At 57.1% G+C, this 23,510-nt stretch overlaps 1 protein-coding gene across 4 annotated transcripts in view; it reads left to right on the forward strand.

The window, feature by feature from the left end:
- Positions 1 to 9,407: 9,407 nt before the first annotated feature.
- The window catches only part of GTF2IRD1 (GTF2I repeat domain containing 1), a 67,439-nt gene continuing 53,336 nt past the window's right edge, over positions 9,408 to 23,510 (forward strand). For 3 of the 4 annotated variants that reach the window (XM_074922527.1, XM_074922530.1, XM_074922529.1), the window contains exon 1: positions 9,408 to 9,483. The gene's annotated coding sequence lies outside the window, so the exon portion shown is untranslated. Of the gene's footprint in view, positions 9,484 to 19,854; positions 19,892 to 23,510 lie in introns of those variants that run through there. The other variant, XM_074922528.1, reaches the window with a different exon arrangement.

A 23,510-nucleotide genomic window follows, 5' to 3' on the forward strand; every position in this document is an offset into this window, starting at 1 on the left:
TTTTTTTTTTTTTTTTTAAGGTGTTTAAGAGATGCTGTCAAAACCAAGTAACGTGAGACTTTCTGTTTCTTCACCAGCTCCCTGGCCCTGTGCACTGCAGGGTCTCAGGACAGGCAAGAACGGCGGATCCCTGGGCCGCTGTGCTTCTTATTTCTAGAGCCAGTGCTGGTGGCATCTGCTGCTGCTGGGTGCTTCACTGTCCTCCAGTGGCTGGAAGGAGAATAATTTATTTGAATTTGGAAGAAATGTCCAGGCCCAGGAAGATCCATCTGGGCTCAGCCCAGCAGCGGTGCCGGGCAGGGAGCTGCTGAAGCTGTTACTGTCCCTGCACTTCGCTTTCGAAGGCGGCTGCTGCTCGCTCACATCAGGTCCTAAATGCTGGAGGGTGGGATCTGCTCCCATCCAGCCATGGTGTGGGGAGCGGGCTGGTGGCTCCCGTGTGTGATCCCGCTGTCGTGGCTTGGCCCTGGCCTCAAATAGCTGCCTGGAGGAGGTTTGTGACCATCCCTCGATCAGTCCCCTGTTTGCTGCCGAGGCTGCCAGTGAGGGGGACGAGTGCGCCGGTGGGAACGAGTTGTCCCCACGCTGGCTGTGAGGTCACCAAACAAGTTCCCTTTTGCAGCTCACGCTCCTGGAGGGAGACGCACCTGGGAAAAGACAGGGTTTGGGGACAGGAGGCTTTATCCAATACAGCTGGCAGAAGAGTAAGGTTTCCATCAAGCCAGCCCTTCCCTGGGCTCTGGGCAGGGGCTGGGTGCCCCAGGCGGGAGACAAAGGCCATGAGCACCATGTCCCTGCCCAGGGCAGATGACTCCAGCTCCATCTTTTACATAGTTCCACTATATAATTCATTAATGTGCATATTTACAATCAAGTGCCCAAGCGCCGGTATCTCATGGAGATAACACTGTAGCACATGCCTTTGTTTGCAGACATCACATTTCGGTGCCGTTAATCGTACGGTAAGGATTAATAAAACATGAAGTTTAAAGATGCCTAAATCACAGTGGGGGAGCTGGTAATCTCTGCCAACGATAATATTTGCACTTTATTTTCATCCTAGCATCCAGCCAAGGAGCAGAGCCTGGGCCAGGGAGCAATACCGCTGCATGAAAATGGGGGAGGATGGCACTGGGATCCCGATCTGCTCCTTGGGCATCATGGGTGGCTCAGAAGAGGTGACGGGTGGGACATCCCTCCTCATCTGTGTTAGTGGCCTCCTTCCCCTGGCATGCTGTGCTCGTGGCCAGGGTTGGACAGGTGCTTCGGGGATGGGTTTAATCCAGTGGTAAGGTAGGGATGTGACAAGAAGTGGCCTCTCTGCGTGGGGACACGGGCAGAGGGGACATCTCTGCATCAATGGGGCTGCCCTGCTCTAACCACACACCCTGCGGCCACCCGTGGTCCATGCTGCCCCAGGACCTGCCACCCAAGGGCACGTCCCTTTGGGATGTCCCGTATGGAGGGGGAGGATGTACCAGGTCTCTGCTTGGTGCTGGAAGACCTGTGGGCCACCAGTTCTGCTTTTACTGCAGCCCCAACACCAGTGAGCCCAGCTTGAAGGGGCACCACAGCCCAGCAGCCCCAGTGCTGGGACTGGGGCTGGGAACGTGCTGCTTCCCTGACAAGGCTGTTTCCTCCCCATCTTTTTGCTGCCTAACAAGCATCCTTGTCAAAATAGCTAATTTCCTTCCAGAACAAAAAGTCACCTGAATACATTTGGAAGCTGTATTGCACTATCAGGGTAATCAGAATTTAATTTGATGCAGTCAAGGCTCTAAAAAGATGTTATCAAGGGGAACATCAAAGCTGGATTCCTGCGCTTGGAAATGCAACTGGAATGCTTAGTCCAGATTTCTCATTTTATCGGAGACTTTCAAAATATCAGTCTAAACAACAAAAAATGAATATTAAGAGTATTTGCAAATTAATGTCTTTTGTAGCTGAACAAAGGCCACTGTCTAACCTATTTCTTTTGCATGTCTGGGACAGTCTTTTATTAAATCCTGCTAATTATACAATTTTGTTGTGTCTAATCATTTCTGCACTTGCAGAAATTAAAACTGAAGCTCATTTCCCCATTTGTTGCACCACGCTGCTCTTCAGGGTCCCAATCCTGCAAAGTGAGGCTGCTCCCACTCAAGGCAGTGCAACCCCGTGGGTACAGAGATGGGGGAAGGTGGGATGGGGACCTGGGCTGCTTCTTTCTCTCCTGTGTCTGTGTTAGATCCTTGGGGCTTTGCCTTGTTCTCAGCTCTCGAGAAAGCTGAGGAAAAGCTCCAGCTGTTATCAGTGAATGTAGTTGTGTGACAGTTTCAACTTTTAAGTACAATTTCAGAAGGAAGAAAGGCAACTCCGGGCCTTTTGGGTGCCAAGAAGGTTGAAAATGTGACCAAAATGTGACCCTGGAGACAGGGTGCTCCTTTTTGGGGAGGTTTCTTTCAACCTGGGTGGGCCAGGCTGTGTTGTAGCAGCAGCTGGTGCTGGGGCAGGGGATGGTGGAGCACTTGACCATAATCACTTCAAACGCCATGATTTCTGTGCCAAGCTCAGGCTCTTTTTCTGCCTGGTGTGTGCCAAGCTGGCCAGGGTGGCGGGTGATGGCACGGCAGCCCCTGCCCAGTGCTGCAGCCATTGGCCCCTTCTCTTCCCTCAGCTCCCATTTCTGCAGAGCCCGATCCCAAACGCCCTCATCCCCCCACGCTGGGGACACGGGGCCAGACCCGTCCCCGGCTTTAGCCCTCGGAAACGTGGCAGGGGAGCTTTGGGGGAAAGGAGGTTCAGTCAACTTCGTTAGGGAAATAGCGTGGATCTTGTGTTCAAACCTTTGAAGTGTTAATTAAAAAGAATTATGCAAAGGAGTGAGGATTTGAAACATTCATTTGAATCTCAATAAGGCATCTGTATTAAAAATAGCAGTGGGATCAACGAAAGATACAGCAGTTTTGGAGCGAAACGGTCCTGGCGTCCCCGATGCTGTAGGGCAGCGGGTTTCTGCCTGCTCCCTGCCCTGCACGGGCGATGCAGAGTGTGGCACAGCAAGAGCCTGGGAAAACACTTCTTGCCTAATATTTAAAGATCTTAAAAGCCTCTTGTTTAAAAAAAGACCCAGTGGGGTCCAACGTGGCGCTTAGCTGTAGTGCATGGGGAGGGAGAGCGGGGTGCAGGGCTGGGCCCAGCCCGGGGGCAGCCGACACGGGGCACAAGGCACCTTATGCAGACAGCAGCCCCCTGGACACCCCCACAGCACAGCCCCTTCCGGGGGAAACCAGGGGGATGCGCTTCTCCAGCACAGCTCTTCATTAAAACCCCTGGCATGTCCTGGCCCTCACTCATTCCAATAAAAAGCATCCAGGGTATTAATTACCAGATCGGCAGATAATGTCGTTAAGTTTACTTTTGCACTGTGCGGACCCAACGGGAATGTCAATGCCTCCTGCCCTTGGTGTCGGGACCGCAAGGGCATGAGCGGGTGGGCGGGTGGGCACCCTGACCGGCGCTGGGTGGGCTGTGCCGGGCCGGCAGCGCTGCGGGGGCACCAGCACCGAGACCTCACGTCTGCAGAGAACCGATGCTCTCGGTTCATTCCCAGCATGGGACCGGGTGGACTGCGAGTGGGGAGGACCCCTTATGGGGATGGCTTTGCTGGGCGGTGAGCCTGGGGGTTGCAATCCAGGGCCAAAAGCAGCCTGGGCAAGGGACAGGAGCTTTGCTGGAGCTGCAGCCTCACGGGGAAGGTGTTGACGGGCAAAGCTGGAGGCTTGCTGTGAAATTACATGGGGATTTCAAAGGCTGGGGCTGTGACCTCAGCTGTGGGTCCAAAACGCGGTGTGGGGATGACCCCAGTGCCTGCCTCCCCATGAAAGGGAGTGAGATTCTCATGGGTGGGGCCTCACCAGTCCCATTTGGATGCCTGAAGTCTGCAGAGGGGACCCCAGGACCAAGGGCTGGGCTGTTGGATCCCCTAGCGATGCTGCCGGTATCTGCAACAGCCCTCCTGCCTGTGCGGGTGTGTGAAGGATTCCCCATCCCTTGCACAGAGGAGCAAAATCCAACCAACATCAGCTTAGGAAAGGGCCTTTCCTCCTGCCAGGTGACGTGGAGTGGGGAAGGACAGAGCAAGCTGAAAATGGAAATCTCCCCGCTTTGCTCCCCAGGATGCTGTCCAGAGGCTCCGGCTTGGGAGCACCTGGCCTGGCTCTCCTTAGCATGGAAATAATTCAAGGGATGCAGGCAAGACAGCTGGAAAAGTATTTTATCTGTTGCGCCGGAGCAAACTCTTTTTGCAGCGCAGCGTTCGAAGGACGGCACAACTGCAGGCAGCTGGCACCACGGATAGATGTGTTAAACGCAGATAGGCAGAGTAAATATTCACTGTAAGCATCGTTATGCCCCAGCAGGCAGGGAATGTGAGGGGGGTGGGGGGGGTGTTTTTTGATCTTTCTACAAATATGTTTGGGACCAATAGATATCAGCTCAGGTTTGGCAGGGAATCCTTGCCAATTTTACTCAATAGCACATATCTTGCAAAAGAATTAATAATGCTTTTGGCTGCCTTGGTGCACAGCTCTCCCTGTAGTAGCTGTTTCAGTGCAGGGCGGACTTGCTGCAAATACAGCCCAAAACCCAGCAGTTAACTTGCTGCGTGCCAAGTCTTCTTGCTCCAAGTGGAAGCGATGGCTTGAAAAGCTCTTTTTTTTCCCCCAAACCCTCAGAGCTTCCCGCTCAGAGCCGCAGACCCCAGTACTTTCTCCTCTAGGTTTTTCCTTGCGTGGTTTTTGTGTCTCCCAGCCCCGCTCGGGGTGATGCCAGCTCCCCGCACCACTCACCCGAGACATGCCCAGCAGCAATGACTTGTGGGGGGGCTTCCAGAAATGTCCCGCTCTTTGATCTATAATTTAAAAACCATTTTGTTTTGCCTTGGTCGTTTTAACCAGCAATTTGCTATAGCAGAAGAACACAATACCCCTTTAGGAAAGAAGAAATAAACTCATTCTTTCAATTAAATTTCTCCTGACCTCACTAAAACTTTTTTTCCCCATTCCCTCTTCTAAAGAAGCAGCTTTTCTTTTTTTATTTTTGTGATCTCCAATTCCACCGAGAGACAGAAGAAATCAGCATATCAGAGAAAACAACGATTCTTGTGATGCCCAGCAGTCACTAATTAACAAATTAAAAAAAAAAAAAAAAGAAATCTTTCTGCAGATAGGATTGTTTTCTGGCGATGTTGCCTTTTCTTTTGTCGGTGCTGTGACAAGGAACTTCTTTATTGCTGCAGATAGAGCAGATTAAGCTCTCCCTCTCACGCCGTTCGCCTGACTGGATGGGTTTGTGCGGCTCATTGTTTTGGCCCCCAAATAAAAAGGTCTTGCATCCGCTTTTATCCTGCTGTGGTGGGCTCCTTTAGAGACGTGCATAGATGTGAAAATTACAAGAGAGTGTTTAAGCCATCGCATCCATCCCCTGGCTGGACCAGGCGTCCTTTTAATGAGCGTGAGCATCCCTAGAGGACAGGTGCTCAGGGGGCCTGCATTCACCTGTGTGGCCTCAGTACCAGTGGAACATCTGGGGTCCCACCAAATGGTCCCCCTGAAGTCCACAGCCCTGAACTGGCAGCAGCCCCAGGAGACCTTCCCAGGCAGGAGCTGTGGCTCTCCCCGTCCCTCCCCGCACTCCTGCGGCTCAACACGCAGCCTGCCCTCCTCCACGCCATCTTCCCAGGTTCCTTCTCCAAATTTCAGGATCATTTTGGCCTCTCGCTACCCCAAGCGCTCGTAGCCCTGCATGAGGACAGCACCCAAAGCAGAGGCTCTGCTGGGAGCTGCTGCTGGCCATGGGGACTGAGCACCAGTGACCAAAGGTGGCACCCGCAGGTCTCCAACCTAATTTCGGGTCACGGTCCCCAACAGTGAGGAGCGAAACGGGACCCCAAAGCCAGCCAGCATAGGGCCGTCCCCCAGGGCTCAGTGCTGGGGTCTCAGCCTTGTGACCAGCTCTGGGGGACTCTGCTGGAGCCAGGCAAAAGGACAGGACGATTCCCTGTGCTTTCGGAGTGAGCCAAGTGTTGGTCGTTGGCCAAAGGACCACGGAAAGCCTTTGCCAAGGTCCCCTCCGCAGGCCAACGTCCTTCTGAGGCCTCCAAGAAGTGTCTCCCTGCAGTGGCCCCTCACCCCAAAAAGGCCATTGAATGACTCGAGCGTGGCCAGAGAAGGGCAACGGAGCTGGTGCAGGGTCTGGAGCACAGGTCTGCTGGGGAGCGGCTGGGGGAACTGGGGGGGTTCAGTCTGGAGAAGAGGAGGCTGAGGGGAGACCTCCTGGCCCTCTACAGCTCCCTGCCAGGAGGGGGCAGAGAGGGGGGATGAGTCTCTGGAGCCAAGGCCCCAGCGCCAGGCCCCGAGGGAATGGCCTCAAGCTGCCCAGGGCAGGGTCAGGCTGGCTCTGAGGAAGGATTTCTGTGCAGAAGGGGCTGTTGGGCGTTGGAATGGGCTGCCCAGGGCAGGGGGGAGTCCCCGGGATCCCTGGGGGGGTTGAAGAGTCGGGCTGAGCCAGCGGTGAGGGATCTGGTGGAGTTGGGAACGGTCAGGGTGAGGTTAATGACTGGACTGGAGGATCTTCTACGTCTTTTCCAACCCAGATGATCCTGGGATTCTGTGATTCTGTATTTGCAGTGGCAAAGAGCCAGACGTGGGCAGGGGTGCTCAATTCCCCAAACACCACCACCATTGTGTTTCTCTGACTGGTCCATAATGGTCCCCTGGGGCTGCTGGCACACCACCCACCCCGATACCCCCCACACCCCGATACCCCATGGGGCCGGGAGCGTGGGGCCAGCCCTGGGAGGGCAGGTTTTGAGCACAAGCTTGAGCCAAGCGCAGCCGCAGGCAGGACGCCAGCACTGCCCAAAACCTCTGCCTGCTGTGAGGGGCACCGGGGGCCGGAGCCCTCCTGGGGCGCAGAGCAGGGGGACGCATGCAGTCACGGCAGCAGGATGTTGTGTCACAATACATTTTTTTCTCCCCGTTTTTAAAATTGCACAGGTTTTCCCCAGTCAGGGGCTGTGGGTTTTGACCGGCAGCATGTTGCAGAGGTGATTGAGAGTCACGGTGGGAGCGGGGCAGCGGAGCCCTGCACAGAAATTGCCCATCCTCTGCAGGCAGCTCCCCCTTGCTCAGCTCCTGCACTTGAGTGACCTAATTAAATTAATTTTGGTGGATTTTTTTGGGGGTGGGTGTCTGGCTTAAAGATAATTAGCCAAAAGATGCCCTGATTTCTTTCTTCGGAGTAAGATCTTCCATTTAATTATTCAGCAAGTGCATTTTCACTCACCATGCACGATCTGAGGGATGCCGGGTGCAAATCAGGGACCAGCTCCAGCCACCACAGTGGGACCCATCCTGCCCCGAGGAGCCCTGCCCCATCAAACCCTTCATCCCCACTGGGCTTTTACTGGGACCTCGCACAGCTCCCAGCCTGCTGCTACCAGTGCAATGAGTTTGCCAGGCCTGATGACCCAGGGAGGGATGCAGGGGGTGCCAGGTGCCTGCATAGGGCTTGACAGTGCTGAAAAGCCCCTTCCCCACTCCTCCAGAAATTGGAGAAAAGTGTTTTCTCTTAAAATGTTTTTTTCTCCCTGTGGCCCTGGAGCAGTAATAAATCATCACTTATTTAAAACAAAATCCAGCTAATGGAGCAGCTGCATAATGCGTGCTTCAAAGGGAAAAAAAAATGTCAGCAGTTTCCAAACTTCAGAGGTTAAAATGCTGTCAAGTTATTTTTAATAGTTTTTCATTTGTTTTAATTTGCCATTCCTTAATATGCAGCAAGGAACTTGGAAAATAATAATTTCCTCCTCATGGGTCATCTTCCAAGCTGGCAAACGGAGCTTTGGCCTCTGTGCCACTGGGCAGGGTGGCCAGGGACAGTGGCAGGACTGAGGGGGCAGCGCCTGGCTCGGGTCAATGGGGATGTTGGGCCGGGCTGTGCCGTGCCAAGGCAGGCCATGCCAACCCCAGCAGGTGCCAGGCTGGGCCACGCTGAGCTGTGCTGGGCTGTTGCCGAGCTGTGCAGGGCCAGGCCACGCCAAGCTGTGCTGAGCTGAACTATGTGGGGCAAGACTGTGCCAAGCTGTGCAAGGCCAGGCCGTGCCAAACCAAGCCGTGTCAAGACAAGGTGTGTGGACCTGAGCTGTGCAGGGCCAGGCTGTACCAAGCTGTGCTATGCCATGCCAAGCCATGCAGTGCCAGGCTGTGCCGAGCCAAGCCAAGCCATGCAGGGCAAGACTGTGCTGAGCTGTGCCGTGCTGGGCCACGCAGGGCCAGGCTGTGCCAAATCACATCATATGGAGCTAAACTGTGCTGAGCTGAGCCTTGTGGGGCAAAGCTGTGCTAAACTGTGCTGTGCCAAGACATGCCACGCTGTGTTGAGCCAAGCTGTGGCAAACCATGCCATGCTGAGCTGAGCCGTGCCAAGTCATGCCACGCTGTGTTGAGCCAAGCTGCGCTGAGCTGAGCTGTGCACAGCCAGGCCATGCAGAGCCAAGCCATACTGAAGCAAGCCATGCCAGGCTGAGCCACACCGAACCATGCGGGTCAAGGCCGAGCTTAGGGCTGTGCCCTACTGAGCCGTGCCATGCCAGGCTGAGCCACACCGAGCCGTGCGGGACCAGGCTTATGCCAAGCTGTGCTGAGACAAGCCATGTGGCTCAAGGCTGTTCCAAGCCATGCCAAACCGAGCTGTGCCACGCCGCACGGCGCTAAACCAAGCCTAGGCAAGCTGAACGCGGGCAAGGCTGTGCCAAACTGCGCCGTGCCGATCCACACCACGCCAAAACGAGTCAAAACACACAAAGACCACACTAGCCCAAGCCAACAGGTGGCGACAGGTCCCCATTGCACCCCCATAAAACAACCCCACACACAAAAAAAAAGAAGCCAACCGGGTCGCAGCGCCGGAGCCGCGCCGAGCCGCGCCGAGCCGTTCCGGCTCGGCGCGGCTCGGCGCGGCCCCGGCGCGGCGTGAAAGGATTTAACACAGCTCGTCGTCCCCCCCCGGCCCCCCCCTCTCCGTCCGGTTATCGGGCTGGTTAATCCCGTATGTAAATGGCAGCCAATGGATGGTGCCGTTGAGCGGGGTTGGGATTAGCGGCGGGGCGAATGGCTGGCACTTTTACTGGGATTACAGAACAAAGAGCTGCTCTCCCTTCCCAGCTTGGGGTGGCTTTTTGTGTTTGGTTTTTTTTTTTTTTTTTTCCTTTTTCCCCCCCCCCCCCCCCCACCCCCCACACACCCCCCTTTCCCCTCCCCTTCCCTTTCCCCTTTCTTTCCCCGAAGCCCCCACCGGGCAGTACCGGCTCCGCCCGGGGGGGGAGGGCAGCGGCGGGAGGCGGCGGGAGGCGGCTCCATCCCGGCCCCCGCCCGCCCGCCCCCGCCGCTCCCGCGCAGCCTCGCCGGGGGAGGCAGGAGCGCCGCGCCCGAGCCGCCCGCGGTAAGGAAAAGTTTTGGCCCCCCCCTCCTCCCGGTTCCCCCCCCCACAACCCTAGTCCCAGTCTTGGGGGTGGCGGTGGGGAGCGCCGCGGGGGGGGATGCTAGGTGAGATAAGGCTGGCGGGTGGGGGGGGGGTGAGCGCTTGGGGGGGGGGGGGGATGCTGGGGGGCGACAGGGTTGGGGGAGGATGATGTTGGGCTCGTTAGGGCTGGGGGAGTGGAGTGGGGGGCGTTAGGGCTGGGGGGGGGATGCTGGAGGGGGACAGGGCTGCGGGGCTGCAGGGGGGGCGTCAAGGCTTGGGGAGTGTTGGGGGGCAGTAGGGCTGGGGGAGGATGCTGGGCTCGTTAGGACTAGGGGGGATGCAGGGGGGCGTTAGGGCTTGAGGGATGCTGGGGACTGGTAGGGCTGGGGGATGCTGGGGGGCAGTTGGGCTGGGGGGGAATGCTGGGGTCAGCAGGGCTGGGACGGTGCAGGGGGGCAGTGGGGATGCTGAGGAGGATAGTGCCGGGGGGTGCAGGGGGGCGTTAGGGCTGCGGGGTGCTAAGGACTGATGGGGCGAGAGGTGGGGGGGCATTAGGGCTGGCAGGGATGCTGGGGGGCATTAGGGCTGCGAGGGATGTTGGGGGCTATAGGGCTTGGAGGAGATGCTGGGAGGGGGGGGGGTGTTGAGCTCATTTGGGCTGGGGGTCATTGCAGCTGGTGGGGGGCACTGCTGGGGGTGCTGACGGCGTTGGTGGGGTCCCTCAGGGCTGGGGGGGATGTCAGGAGACAGTAAGGGGTGGGGGTGGCGTTAGGGGTTTGGGGTGATAGTGCTGCAGGGCTGCTTGGGGTGGGAAGGCAGGGGGGTGCAGGGAGCAGTGGGGCTGGGGGGGTATGATAGTGCTGGGGGGTGCCGGGCTGGCCCTGGGTGCCACCACTGCAGCGGTGTCCCGCGTCCCTCGGGAGCTCCATGGCCACCACCTGCCCCAGCTGCGGCTGGCGGGGCCGGGCAGGAAGGGCAGCTGCGAGCTTTGCCGGGGCTCGCCTCCCTCTCCGCCAGCGCGGCTGGAAATAGAAACGCAGGGTTGAGCTGACGAAGCGCTCGGGGGCTTCGGCTGGGCTGGGAACCCGGCCTCGGCACCACGGCCCCGGGGGCAGGGGGACAGACGGCCCCTGCGGCTCCCCGGTGCTGGTGGGGGCAAGTGGGAACGACCGTGATGGGGAGAAAGTTGCTCTCCGGGGAGCTGGTGCCCTTGTCCTTCCCGCGCACGGGGCTGGCGATGGGTTTATCCGGGATAAGCCGTAAATTGGAACGATCCTATTAATGTGTCTTGCGCCGGAGCGAGCCTCGGCCCCGGCGGGGCCGTGCGGGTATTCCCGGGTGCTGGCGGCGGGCGCCGGGCACGCCTGGGCGAGTGGCCCGGGAGGCATCGGTGCGGCTGCAGGGCCGTGGGGCTGGGTGCCACGGGTGCTCTGGGGTCAGTCACTTGGCCTCCTGCCACATCCGTCGCTTGTCGGTGGGCAAGCTCCAGACGTTGGTACTGCCCAGAGACGTCGGCGTGGAGCCGCGTGTGATGGGAGCCCCCGGCTTCAGGGTGTCTGTGCCCCACGCCGCTCCCGATGGAGGAGCTGCTGGAAGTGCCGCAGCCGGGGAATAGCCGGCGGACGCAAGCGCCTTTAATTCCGCAGGATCGCGGGTCCCGCTCCCCACCGGCACGGCCAGACCCACCACGTCGGCTGTCGCCCATCTGAGCCCGCGGAATTTCCTTCTCCTGTGGAAACTGCCGCAGCGCTTGCTCTGAAATGGGGAACCGGTGCGGTGTCAGACCCGACTCCCCACCCCCGACGGCCGAGGGGCTGAAGGCCGCGTCCCCTGGGCCCCCACAGCCGGAGCAGCGAGCCTTGGCGCAGCGGCCTGTGCTGCCGTCGGGGCGATCGCAAACAGCCGGTCGGGTGTCGGGGTCGCCTCTGAGCCACGGCAGCGCGGGGTGCCTCGGTGGCTGCCCGCAGGCCCCCCGCTCCTCTCCCTTCGCCCTCGCGGAGCTGACGGCCCGGTGACTGGTGACCCCCCGGGACAGGGTGCCCCGGTTTGGGGCTGTGCCGTTGGTTCTGCCATGTGCTGCCGCTGTCTGAGCGGGCATTGCCTCTCAAGGCTGCACTTTTGGGGTGAACCCTGCCCGGGATGTGTTGCCACTGGGAGCAGGCAGGGGAAGGGGACAGGCAGCTGCCCTGCGGGGTGCTCACGGGAGCCGGGGGGTGATGAAGGGGACACGCACGGGTGGCCATCGCCACCTCCCTCTGCTGTCCCTCCCGGGAGAGCTTCCACATCTTGGCGGAGAAGCTGCTGGTGCTGCCGCGGGTCGCTACTCGTTTAGGTTTGCTAATGAGAAGCTGGGAGAGGAGGGAAGGAACCTGCTCAGGGACGTATTTAGCAACCTGCCCTACCAGCCTGGGCGCGAGACGCGGTGCCCTCGCTGGCAGCCCGGCACTGTCCCAGGAGCCCGGCGCAATGACAGCAGGCATCCAGTGGGACCTTGCATGGGGCAGGAGGTGACCAGGAGGGTGGGCTTTGGGGCCAGCACGGAGGGGACAGGTCTGGCTGTCCTGCACGATGTGCATCACATATGACTGGAGCAATGCTCTGCTTAAAGGAAGAAGGAAAAACCCCCAAACCCCAAAATCCCAGGCCAAAACTAGCGACCTCTTGCTGTCGGAGCTGATGGGGGATTCCCATCTGCTGCTCCCGCAGGAAATAGCTCAGATTTTTTGCAGCAATTATCAATGCCCTGCACTTCCTTTGGGAATTTCGGCGGCTGCACCCCAGCAGCCAGGCTGGAGGAATGCGGAGGGACTCCGGTTGCTGGCCAGGCTTGTCCCTGGCTGGTTGCCTGCTGCGGGGCTGACCCCTGGGGTGGGCGCTGGGCTCAGTGCTGGCCATCCCTGCCTTGGGCAGCAGCACTCTGCCCTGCCCTGCCCTGCCCTGCCCGCCGGCCGACGGGCACGGTTGTTCCTTGTGCCGCCGGCGTGTGTTTGCAGATGCCTGTGGCGGGTGGACGTGGTGGCAGCTCACCGTGGAAGAAGAGGTGTGGATGGGGACTGCTGCTCCCAGGGTGGCTGGGCTTCGGCGTAGGTGGTGGATGGTGGTGTGGGGAAGGGGATGTGTGGGAGAGAGGCTGCAGTGTGGTCCGTGCTCTGCTCCTGGCCCTCTGGCCACATCTGCCTGTGTTGCACCTCATCGGCAGTGACAAACCTCCTCTGGGGCTTGAGGGGAGCAGAGGCAGACGCTGAAGGCACATGGGGGTGGGTTTGCCATCACCAGAAGCCTTCCCCTTGAGGACAGAGAGGAGGAGATGAAAGGACCTACTGAGAGCCCCTTCTGTGGATGGAGATATCCATCCAGGAGCTAAAAATATATTTATTGATTCATTTATTGGGAAGAGCCCAGCTGGAAGCTGTAGGAAGGGCCTCTGGTGTCCATCTGGGGCCGGAGCAGTGGGGCTGGGGGCAAACAGCCGCCCTGGCCAGAGGTTTGCCGGGGAAGCAGCGGGTCTTTTCAGACTGGAGCAAGGTTTCCCAGGACCTTGCTCTGCCCTGTTGCAGCCTGTCCCTTCGCAGGACATGTTTTATTTACATCTCTTGAAGCATTGTCTTTAAAAAGAGGTCAGGAGCCCTTGTCCTGGTTAGAAGCTGTGGGAGGCTTGAGGCTGTGCCATGGCCAGGATCCAGGTGGACTTTATGGATTGGGGGGTTGGGTTTTTTTTTTACTCGCCAGTTCAATACTTCATTTCTTAGTGCAGCTCCGTTGGTTGAATTTGCTTTGAGCCCAAGAGAAAAATATCAAATGAGTGTGGGTGGGTGCTTGGCCCCGCTGCGTGGTGCCCCCGTGGTGGGAGCTGAGCGATGGGCTGGGATGGGGGGCTGCTGCCAAAGAAATCCCCCAAAGCAGCTGGGCCCTCGCTGATGTGGGAATACCCCTGTGTCTCGTCCTGGTTCGGGAGCTGCTGCCAAGCGCCGCCTTGCAAACGCTTTGGCAGTGATTTCTGAGGGACTTACCTATGGCAGCAGCAAGGCTTTCCCATAGGTAGGATGCTGTGAAGAAAAGCACTCGGTACGTGAATCCCCTCCTCGAGAGCAGGCTGTGCCAAGGTGGGATTTACGTTCCTGCACGCAAACAGCTTCTGTTTGAGTTTTCTGGCTTCACGTTGCCTTGTCTCTGCTCCGTGCTGGTCTGGCTGGTTTTAGAGGAGAATTAACCTCAGTGGGATGAGCAGAGGACTAGTGAGGAGCATTGCTCTGCTGCTGCGTGTCCGTGTGGATGTCATCATCCTTCACCAGGGCTTCCCCCTCAGAGCTGATCTCCACCTCTCAGGTGATGGATTGAGGTGTTTGTCTTCATTTTCTTTAATGTGCAACATCAAAAGGAGCAAACACTGGTGGGGAGGTCAGTGTGGACCCAGAAAAGGTCCTGGAAATATGTCAACCAGCACCCACCTGTGTGTCTGGGATCTCTGCACCAGAAGATGAAAGGGGACAAACCCACATGTCACCTGCCCATGGGGGACATCCCCCATGGGGTGACCCAGGGTCTAGCTGCACCCTTGAGCCATCCAAGTAGGTGTGAGTGGGTGGGTACAAAGTCCCCTTGGGCGCCACGGCCCTGCTGCTGATCTGCTCCTGGATCCCCACGGGCAGAGTAAAACCTGGGAGCTCGGAGTGTGCTTTGGGGTGTAGATCCCTCTGGAGATGGCCAGAAGGACCACTGGTGGGCAGGAAGTTTTGTAACCTTTTAATATTTTGGAACATTTCTTGCACTTTGTGGGGATATGTGTGTGCTGGTCCCTGCCAGGAGCTGTGTGTCGTGCTTAGCTGGGATATCTCCAGAGGAGAAACCTCCCCCTGTAATGGGTGGACAGAGGTTGGAGGGATTTGCATGCTTCTGAGAAATTCATGGTGCCCAGGCTCTGGTAACCAGCAGCTTTATGTGGTAGTTTGAAATGGGGCTGAAAAGTCCCTTTACATGAGAAGAGGCATTTGGTGGAGATGTTGGAGCTAAGCCCTGACCCTGGCCAAGGCAGGGGATGGACACATGGGATCCCAGCCACAGGTTGTGCCAGTGGTGAGGCCGTCAAGGAGCGCTTGGCTTCCTCTCCCTTGATGGAAAAAAAACCCCAATACCTCCTCAAAGCTTTCCTTCTGGTAACTGCTGGTTAGAAGAACATAGAGGTGGTCAGTCTGGCTTAGGGAAAACTCGTGGTGAGTGGAGAGGGAGTCCTCTGGAGCAAGGTCACACTGCAGAACCGTTGCAGCGGGTGAAGATGACCTCCTTGGTTTTATCTGGTTGCTGTGTGAGGACTTGCTTTGCCCATCCTTAAAGGGTGGTGTGGAGGGGTCAGTGCGTCTCCACACCCAGGTTTCGGCACAGCTCGCGTCTTGCCTTTACCTTTGGCTGCGTCTACGTGGACGTGTCTCCTGCCTGGGAAACCACCCACTCCTTAGTGGCTCCTGAGGTGACCTTGCCTTGGGACACTGGCCACCGAGTTGCTCATCTGCTGCTGGGGCTCCAGCCTGGTGGCACTGAAGGGCTGGCCCTGGGCAGAGGGGATGGCTCTGGCCATCGCACCAGGGATGGAGGTGGCTCCCTGGAGATGGGCAGAGCCCCCCGCGCTGACCCACCCAAGTGAAAGAGGCAAACCCAGCCCTGCATCTTATTAGCAGCGATCCTTGCGCCTGAAATTAAGCCCAACCGTTTTGTAAGGGCTCGGCACCGGGGAGCACGTGTGGCACATTGCATCGGTGACGGCACCTGGGAGCTGTGCTGGCAAGGTAGGCGCTGCCCTCCGCTGCTGCCCGCTGTCCCGTAGAGCCTCTGGGGTGCCAGAAGGTTTGAGATGAGCTGCTGGGCCATAGCCCAGGGCAGAGACCCCACAGAGGTGTGTGTGGCAAGGGTAGAGTTTTCCCTGGATGGATGCTGCTGCTCAGACCTTCCCAAAAGGGACCCCGAAGGATGGCTTGCAGTCAGGGCTGGACTGGCACCGAGCCTTGTGCGATGGGTATTTTGACATATCTGCCCTTGCACTGGTAGGACAGGGCTGTGCCTGCAGTGGTCGGGCTTTGGGGCCTATTTGAGGCTTCCCTCAAAGTCACACTTCCCCCTGTTGAGTCGGTTTTCTGCTTATTTCATTGCAGGGTAGGAGGCAGGGATGGAAAAACCTGTAGGAAAAGTAGGATTATGTCTCCCTAATTAGTAGGGGCCTGGTTATCATTTCTACCCAGAGCTCTGGATTAAATATGTGGGAATTATCTTTATTATTGGTATTGCATTAGTATTTAGGAGGCAGGGACCCTGTCTGCTGTGCAAACAGTGAATGATAGTCCTTGCCTGAAGGAATGCTGTCTCTGGCATGCCCATTGCGTGTCCTGGGCCGGGTAGTTGGGAGTTTAAGCCCTGCGTGCCCATGGCATTGCCTGAATTGCTACCACAGCTCCGCTCCCCAGCACTTGGGAGGATTTAAAGCACTGAATTGTACATCTTTTTTGTTGCAGACAAGTCACATGTGTTTTAGTAGGGGAAAAAAACCCCAGTGTATTAACATGACCTCTGAAATCGTGATTTATATATAGATTTAAAATATCTAGATATATTTTTGGCACCTGGGTTGTCAAAGCCCAGGAGTTGGCTACCGCCTTTAGACGCCCTCACTTTATTGTTGGAGGGCTACAATAAAGCAATCTCGTTAGGTAAATATAACGATGTTACGATCCACCATCTGCTGAAGTGCTGCTGCGTGGTGGTGGCGGAGTGGTGGGAGTTGCCTGCTGTGCTGCCTCTCCCCTGCTCCTTCTTGCTGGTGTCCGCCGTGGGTCTTGCATGTCCTGGGAGAAACTGAAGGGGTTGGTACGGATGGAGAAAGGGCTTTTTTCTTTTGGTTTCCTCCCTTTTAACCAGTCGGGGGATGAGCTGTTGGACCCTTCCAGCTGCTGAGGACTGGTGCGCATCGGAGTGTGGTGGGGCTGTTGGGATGGTGGTAGGCTGGGATGGTGGTAGGGCCGTCAGCAAGTCCCCCAAAAACTGGGTCACCGAGTCGTGGAGACCCCGATGTGTGGGGATGGTCTGGTCTGTGAGGATCCCCCAAGAGGCTACTAGACCCCTGGGTCCCACAGCATCATCCTTGCTCCAATCTGTGGTGGGACAACCGTGTCCTGGCGTCAGCAGGGACCCCCTGCACCCCCCCTGCCCCCGGGTGCTGGAAGCCCTTTTGCAATCGCCAGCAGGAAGGATCATGCTAGGTCGGCAAAATATGTGAGGAACTCTGTTTAAAGTGCCTTTGGGGTTTTGGGCCTTAAATAAACATCCTGGTTGGGGTTTGGGTTGGAGGTTTTCATCCCGGGAAAGGCAGGCAGGGGGAAGGGAGCTGTGCCGGTGCCCCAAGTCTGCATGCGCCTTCTGACAAGGTTATAAATTAGCTTCATTAGAGGAGGATCACTGAAAATAAATTGCTCTGCACCCTTTAGGGGCATCGCTGGGCTGTAATTTTGTCTCGTCTTTCTGGGGAAGAATGCCTAGAAACCCCCAAAGTGAAATTACACCATTTTAACCTGTGTTAGAGCTTGGTGGGCTTGCCCTCAAAAATGCAAACACACACCCCCCCCCCCCGTTGTGTCCCCAGGTGAAGCTCAGCCAGGGGCTTGCATCGAGAGCAGGGGGGCTAGTTGGGGTTGGCTGCAGGCTTCTGGCACATGCTGGCCCCCTGCCACCGCTGCCCAGTGGCTGTCTTGGGGCTGCCCAGCGGGGGTGAGGAGCTGGAACCCAAATAAACGGTGCGGTTCAAAGCAAGTGGCCCCTGTGCTGTTAACACAGATCTGTGGTGGGAGTGGGCAGTGGGTAACCTTTAACAGGACATTAAACATTTATTGAAACTGTTAGAATTAGTGTCAGGTTGTATTTGTTTTATTTTAAAAGAGAGGGGAGGAAAAAAAGACATGTAAGAGAGGCGAGCATGACCTGAGTCCCGTGAGCTGATCAACCCCTTGCGGTGCAACCCCAGCCCTCCCCGTGCAGGCTCCTGGAGCAAAGATCTGGCTCAGGGATGGATCCAGCATCTGCTGTGCCATTCGCACGGCTCCTTGCTGGATCCCACTGCAGGGAAGAGCAGGCAGCAGCGACACATCCCAGCATCCAATTCTACCTCCATCCTGGGCCCCTTAAATACTTATCATTTAGGTGGGTTTTTTTTTCCCTACCTGCCCAAAGGCTTATACCCTTACGGGGGGGTGGGAGAGCACAAGGTGAGCCCCACATCATCTTCCCGCAGCCGCCCGCCAGCTTTCCTCAAGCCGCCCCTCCAAGGATTACGTGCTCTCTTGAAAACCTCTTTGTTTCCCCATGTTTGCTGTTGTAATTTATGTATGATGCCGCCGCTTGTTGAAAAACAAGGTCTTTATCTCCGTGGGAATTACACCTGCAGAAATCCAGCCCTATCGCTGCCTGCGCACGAGGCTCTCCATGATAAAAGCCGGCTCCAGCGCCGCCACAGCGATGCAAAAGTTTCCTCTACTTTAGCTGCCAGCAAGAGCGATGCTTGCCTCCCCTCAGCGCCTTGTAGCACACAAATCCCCTCGTCTTTAAATGCTCTCTGAAAGCAGGCTGCTTGGGTTGTGGCTTCATTGCAAATAAATTTTCCTCCTCTTGATTTATGTCTTTCTCCCCTAGCAGCATAGGTATTCTTTTTTTTTTTGGCTTCTGGTTGAATTATCTTTTTCTACATGTAAGATGCATATTTCCGCACTCGCTGACGTTCTGGCCTGCCGTGGACCTGGTGCAATGATGCTGATGGACGGAGCAGAGAGCACACGTGCCACAGGGCCAAGGGTGCCTGTGGGTGGCTGGCAGCCGCGCTCCTGGAAAGGGCTATTTTTAACCGCTGGGCTTGTGCTGGGTTGCCATCAATGCGCTGGAGCACGTAGGCATCCTTTATTATTTTAAACTCAATAATTAAAAATAATGCAGAATAGTCTCTGCTGTGGGTAGCTGCTGCTGAGATGCTCTGGGATGCCGGCTTTCCCATCATGTGGGGGTATCCTCCCCACGGATCTGTGGGTGGGCTTTGCCATGGCACGTGCCCCGCTGCCCCCAGTTGCTGTCCCCGGTGGGGCAGGGAAGCCGATGCCCATCGGCAGCCGGAGCCGGCCCTTTGGGGGTGTGGGACCAGAAGAGCGGGAAGGGAAATGGCTCCCACTGGGGCTGCGGGCAAGGAGAACGGTGGGCGGGTGGCTGTCCCTCGCAGCTGGCCAGCTGTCCCCATCTGCCCCCTCCCTGCAGCTCTGCACCCCCCAGAAGCAAAATGGCAGCTGCTGGGGTGCACGCTGGAACTCCCCAGGTGGGAGCCAGGGTCTCCCTCCTCTTCCTTCTCCCCATAACTCTACACTTGTGGTCAGATCAGGTTCAGGGGGTGCTGGGCTGGGTCTGCCCTCCTCCTGCGTGCTCCCCTCCTAGAAACCATCAGTGATGCCTATGGAAAACCTTACAGCAAATGCTGTTCCTCTTAAGCGTGTGTGCTGTGGGTGTGCTGAGGGTTTTTGTGTCCTTTTTCCCCCACTTCCTTCACTAACCTGCTTCTCACCAGTGGTGCTATGAAAAACGTTTAAGCCCAGAACCTTCCTTCTTGGTATTGATTTTGCTTTCTGCTCGAGTCTCTCTTTATTGCCCTTGGTACTTTGAGTAGCTGGAAGGATGCTGGGGGGAGCCAGCCTGCCTCTTTTGGGGGGCTTCATGTCCCCAGCAGCAAGGGGATGGGCATGAGGGCTACGGGGAGGCGTTTGTGGGGGATGGAGCAGAACCCCTCCTTGGAAGTGCTGATATTCCAGGGGTCATGGTTTTGGGCTGCAAAAAAGTGCTTCTGTAAGATGCCAGAGAGATGCAGGATTACACTCTGTGCCCACAGAAAGCCTCCTGTAGGGTGGCCAGGGTGGATTCTTCTCCTGGTTCCAGATCACCAGCCTCGGCAAGAGGTTAAGGCGCTTCCTCCCATCTTGGGGGAAAACAGCATTTTGCTTGTAATCAGGTTTTTGGGCTCCACCCAGGTCAGCGACTTCACAGAGGATGAGGCACAGCGGCAGAGTGGCCGAAATAAACCTATTTAAATATTTACTTGCCCATTATAAAGTAGCTCTGTGTTTACCTGCTCCGTGGCTGCGTGTGGCACAAAGAGCCATGCTGAGAGCTCCTCAGCTCCCCTGGGCTCGGCACCTGCACTGCCAGGCAGCGGGCGCCCCTTGCCTAATTGCTTTCCATCCATTTAAGGGGAACTGATTAAGAAATTAATTCACAATCTCAGGCTCCGTGGGTCCCAATCTGAATGCTCTGATCCTCGCAGAGTGGAGACGGATGCAGGCGAGTACGGTGCTTCCCATCCTTCTGGCTGAAGCAGGAGGTAATTAGGGGGGTTTTAGTGTTGGGGTGATTTGGTATTTGAAAATTCTTTCTGTTTTTATCAGTTTCCACAAGTTTTGTGGCATATGAGGCTGCGTGGGTCTTGGCGAGGTTTGGGGTATGGGTCTGTGCTCAGTGCCATCCTGAACTGGGGTGATGGAGAGCCTGGTCCCCGGTGGTGCAGCTGCGTGTTTCCCATCTCATGGATTAAGACATCAGAGGGTTTCCATTTTTCAACCCGACAAATACATATGCAAAAAATAAGCTGCGAGCCCCAAAAATAAGCTGTGTGCCCTCTGCCTTCCCTGTGGCAAGGTGTGCTCTCCTTTTGCACAACCCCAAAAAATCTCTTTTTTTTGTGGGGCTGATTCCCCCCCGCCCCGGTATCAGCTCTCCTGGAGGCATCACCGTCCCGGAGCTCAGCATCGATCTACCTCTCACACCAAACCACAATGCACATGTATTTATTTTCTGTTATTTATGGGGCACCTGAACCAGGCTCTTGCTTTCCCCAGGGGCCAGGACCTGAGGTGCCTTACAGCCGCCTCAGGACCCCCCAAACCGCTCCAGGCACCCCGGGAGGTGGTGGGTGCTGGACGTTGGGTGCTTATTTCCCTGCCCTTGCACCTAAAGCAGGCTCCGAATTTGGGACGCTGCTTCTCTTGGCGCTTCATCGGGCGCCAGAGCTGCCGATTAAGGGAAATGTGCCACGAGGCAGGTTTGCTTTGCAGGATTAAAAGCAAATAAATATTTATGCGCTATGCAAAGCAGGCCCGATAAGATATGCGTATCATTGGGAATTTGAAGCAGTTTCGGTTTGGGCCCAAGATGAAGGGATGTGTGTGTCAGTGGGTTTAAAGGGATGTTTTTTCTCCTGCTGCACAAAAATAAAAATAGGGAGGGAAAACCAAGGTTTTTTTGCTTCTCAGGTTGCTCTGGTCTTGGGTTTCACCATCATCCCTCGTCCCCATGTCTTTAACTGCAGGGATGGAGAAGAGCCAGGGAGAGAGGGCAGTGCAGGCAGCATTTCGTATGCAAATATAATGCTGGCCCCGTTCCTAATATTCGCTGTGTTTACATGTAAATGCAAACAACTGTTGACTTAGTTTCAACAGATAATGTGTTTCATAACACAATGGAAATGAGAATTAAGCTGGAATTTAGCAGGGGGGAACATGTGTTTCTGCGAGACCTCAGGCTCCGCCAGCCCTGTGCCCATGTGCTGTGTTGTGGTCATGGTGGTGCTGGCACCATGGGGGCTTGGTGTCCTTGGGGGGCTCCTTCTTGCTGGTGTTGGGGGACGCCTCTGCTGACTGATTTCCCTTGCTAAAGTGCCCTGAAATAGGGTCAGTGAGACAAGAGCTGGTTGGCTGCCTGGTTGATGAGTTGAACTGGCCCACTGGCGAGACTGGGGAGGGGGTGGCATCCCCCCGAGGTTATAGGGACCAGGACTGATCCCGGGACAGTTTTCCCCCAGGAAAGATGGTGGTCATGTGCTTCGAGGGTGTCAAGGCGTCAGGGGAAGGGAAATACTGGCCCAACCCGCAGTGTTGGAGCCCAAGCGCCAGCGTGTCCGGGGAGGGAGGAGGTGGCAGCGGCCAGGTCACCTTGTCCCGGCGTGACTCTGAGCAGAAGCATGTGGGAGAGGCCCCGGCAGTATTTTAGGGCCGGATCCTGCCCAGCCTGGGGCAGCCCTCGCAGAGCTCCCCCCGGGGCCAGCCCTGACGCCTGCCTGGGCAGCCTTTGAGTCATGGTTCAAATCGCCGGCTATCAGAGCCGCTCCCACCGCCTCCACCCCGCGCCTGCCGCCCTCCCCACCCCAACACACCCCAAATCCTGCCGGGGGGGGTGACGCGGGACCCCAGCACCACCGGGGACCCCCCCCAGGATGATGTGTTGCCCTTCCCAAGCGAAGACACCAAGGCACGTGGGCAGGTCCCCACAGCCCCGGGGAGCAGAGGCATCACCGGGGAATTGGCAATTTGGGACCCATGGGTGTGTCATCACCGTCTCTGGGTGTGGGTTTGTCCCCGTCCGTCTGTCTGCCTGTCCCTTGCCTGCTGGCTGGCTGCCACCCAGCACAGCAGGGCTCGCGGTGCTCAGGGCACAGCGTTATAAAAGGCAAGCCCCTGCGAATAGGGCGGGGGGAAGTTTTGTGATGTGTACCCCAGTTATATTAGACACTGGGGAATCTCCCCATGAGAACTGTAGGGGATGGTCACACCAGTGGGGACACCTTGGCTGGAGGTTCACGGCTCTGCCAGCCACTGGGGAGCCTGACCACGGGCTGGGGACCCCCCCACCCATGGAGCTGCGGCTCCCAGGGTGAAGGAGCAGCGTGGCAGGGTCTGGAGTTGCAGCCCCAGTCGCGATGCCAGGGCCTGGGGAAGCCAGAACCATCCTCGGCCGGACCCAGCAGCTCCTGGCTGCCGGCTCACCATGGAGGGTGATGTCTCTCTCTGCCTGGGGTGGGTGGGGGCCGCCGGCACCTGCGGCTGTTTGTGTCTGGCAGCTGGCAGTGATGCCGAGCCCTGATAGCACTGCGGTAATGGCAGGGTTTGCATGAGAAACAGCAGGTTTCGGGGCTGGTGCCGTGGCCAGAGGCTGCCCAGGAAGGAAATGGGGATCCCAGCTGGCCAGGGCAGGCAGCTGCCCTCAGCGTCCCTCCTCCCCAGCAGCACTGCCACACTGCCTGGCTCCCTTGAAGGGTCACACCGGGGCGGGGGCGTGCTCGGCTTCACCAAAGACTCCTCCATCGCCAGTGGCCAGTCCCCTGCCCGCGCGGGATGCCCGATTCTGGGCAGGCATCAAGGCTGCAGGTGACAAGGCACAGCCGGTGCTGGCTCTTGGCACACGTGCTCCCCGCCGTGGGGCCGGAGCAGAGGGCAAGCGCCAGGGCATCCTGGGACCTGCTGCCGCCTTTCTGACTCATCCCATAAAACAAAATACGGGAGAAGGGAGCGGGCAGGAGGGGGAAGCTCAGGGCGCAGGGTGCTCCTGTCTGCAAGTCCCCTCTCATCCCCTTAGAAAGCCATTTTATTTTTTTATTGAGCCTATTTATGTGGTGTAGAGTCAGGCCTGGGATTAGCAAATAGCTCATCCTGTAACACGGGCAGTACTCAATACTGAGACACCAGTAACCAGAGAGAAATATTAGAGATAAAATTAAAACATAATGAGATTAGGTAGCGGCTCTCTGATAGAGACCTCCTTGCGCAGAGGTAATTACCTGGGAAGAGCAGAAAGTGGCTGATGAGCAGTGGTGGCCGTGGGCTGGGGTCGGCATGGGGGGAATGGAGCCACCCCAGCCTTGCCCGGGAGCTGGGGGTTGGTGCTGTCAACAGCAGCTTTACAAAAGAAAAAAGTGTTGGGTTTCAGTGTTGAGGAGGAAGATGAGGTGCACACCAGCATCCACTCCCACGGTGAGGACTGGGATGGACCATCCTCTGCTGAGCCCTTGCAAACTTGTTGCGCCCAGCCCTGATGGTGTCTCTGTATATTTCCACTGGGTTTTTTTTCTAGATGATTCAGAATTATTATTATTATTTAACTGGAGCAGCACTGAGTTAGATGGATGCAAAGTGGGCACAGAAACTGGGGCGACAGCCAGGATGGGACAT

The sequence above is a fragment of the Athene noctua genome, chromosome 19, assembly GCF_965140245.1.
Source record: "Athene noctua chromosome 19, bAthNoc1.hap1.1, whole genome shotgun sequence".
Lineage (NCBI taxonomy): Eukaryota > Metazoa > Chordata > Aves > Strigiformes > Strigidae > Athene > Athene noctua.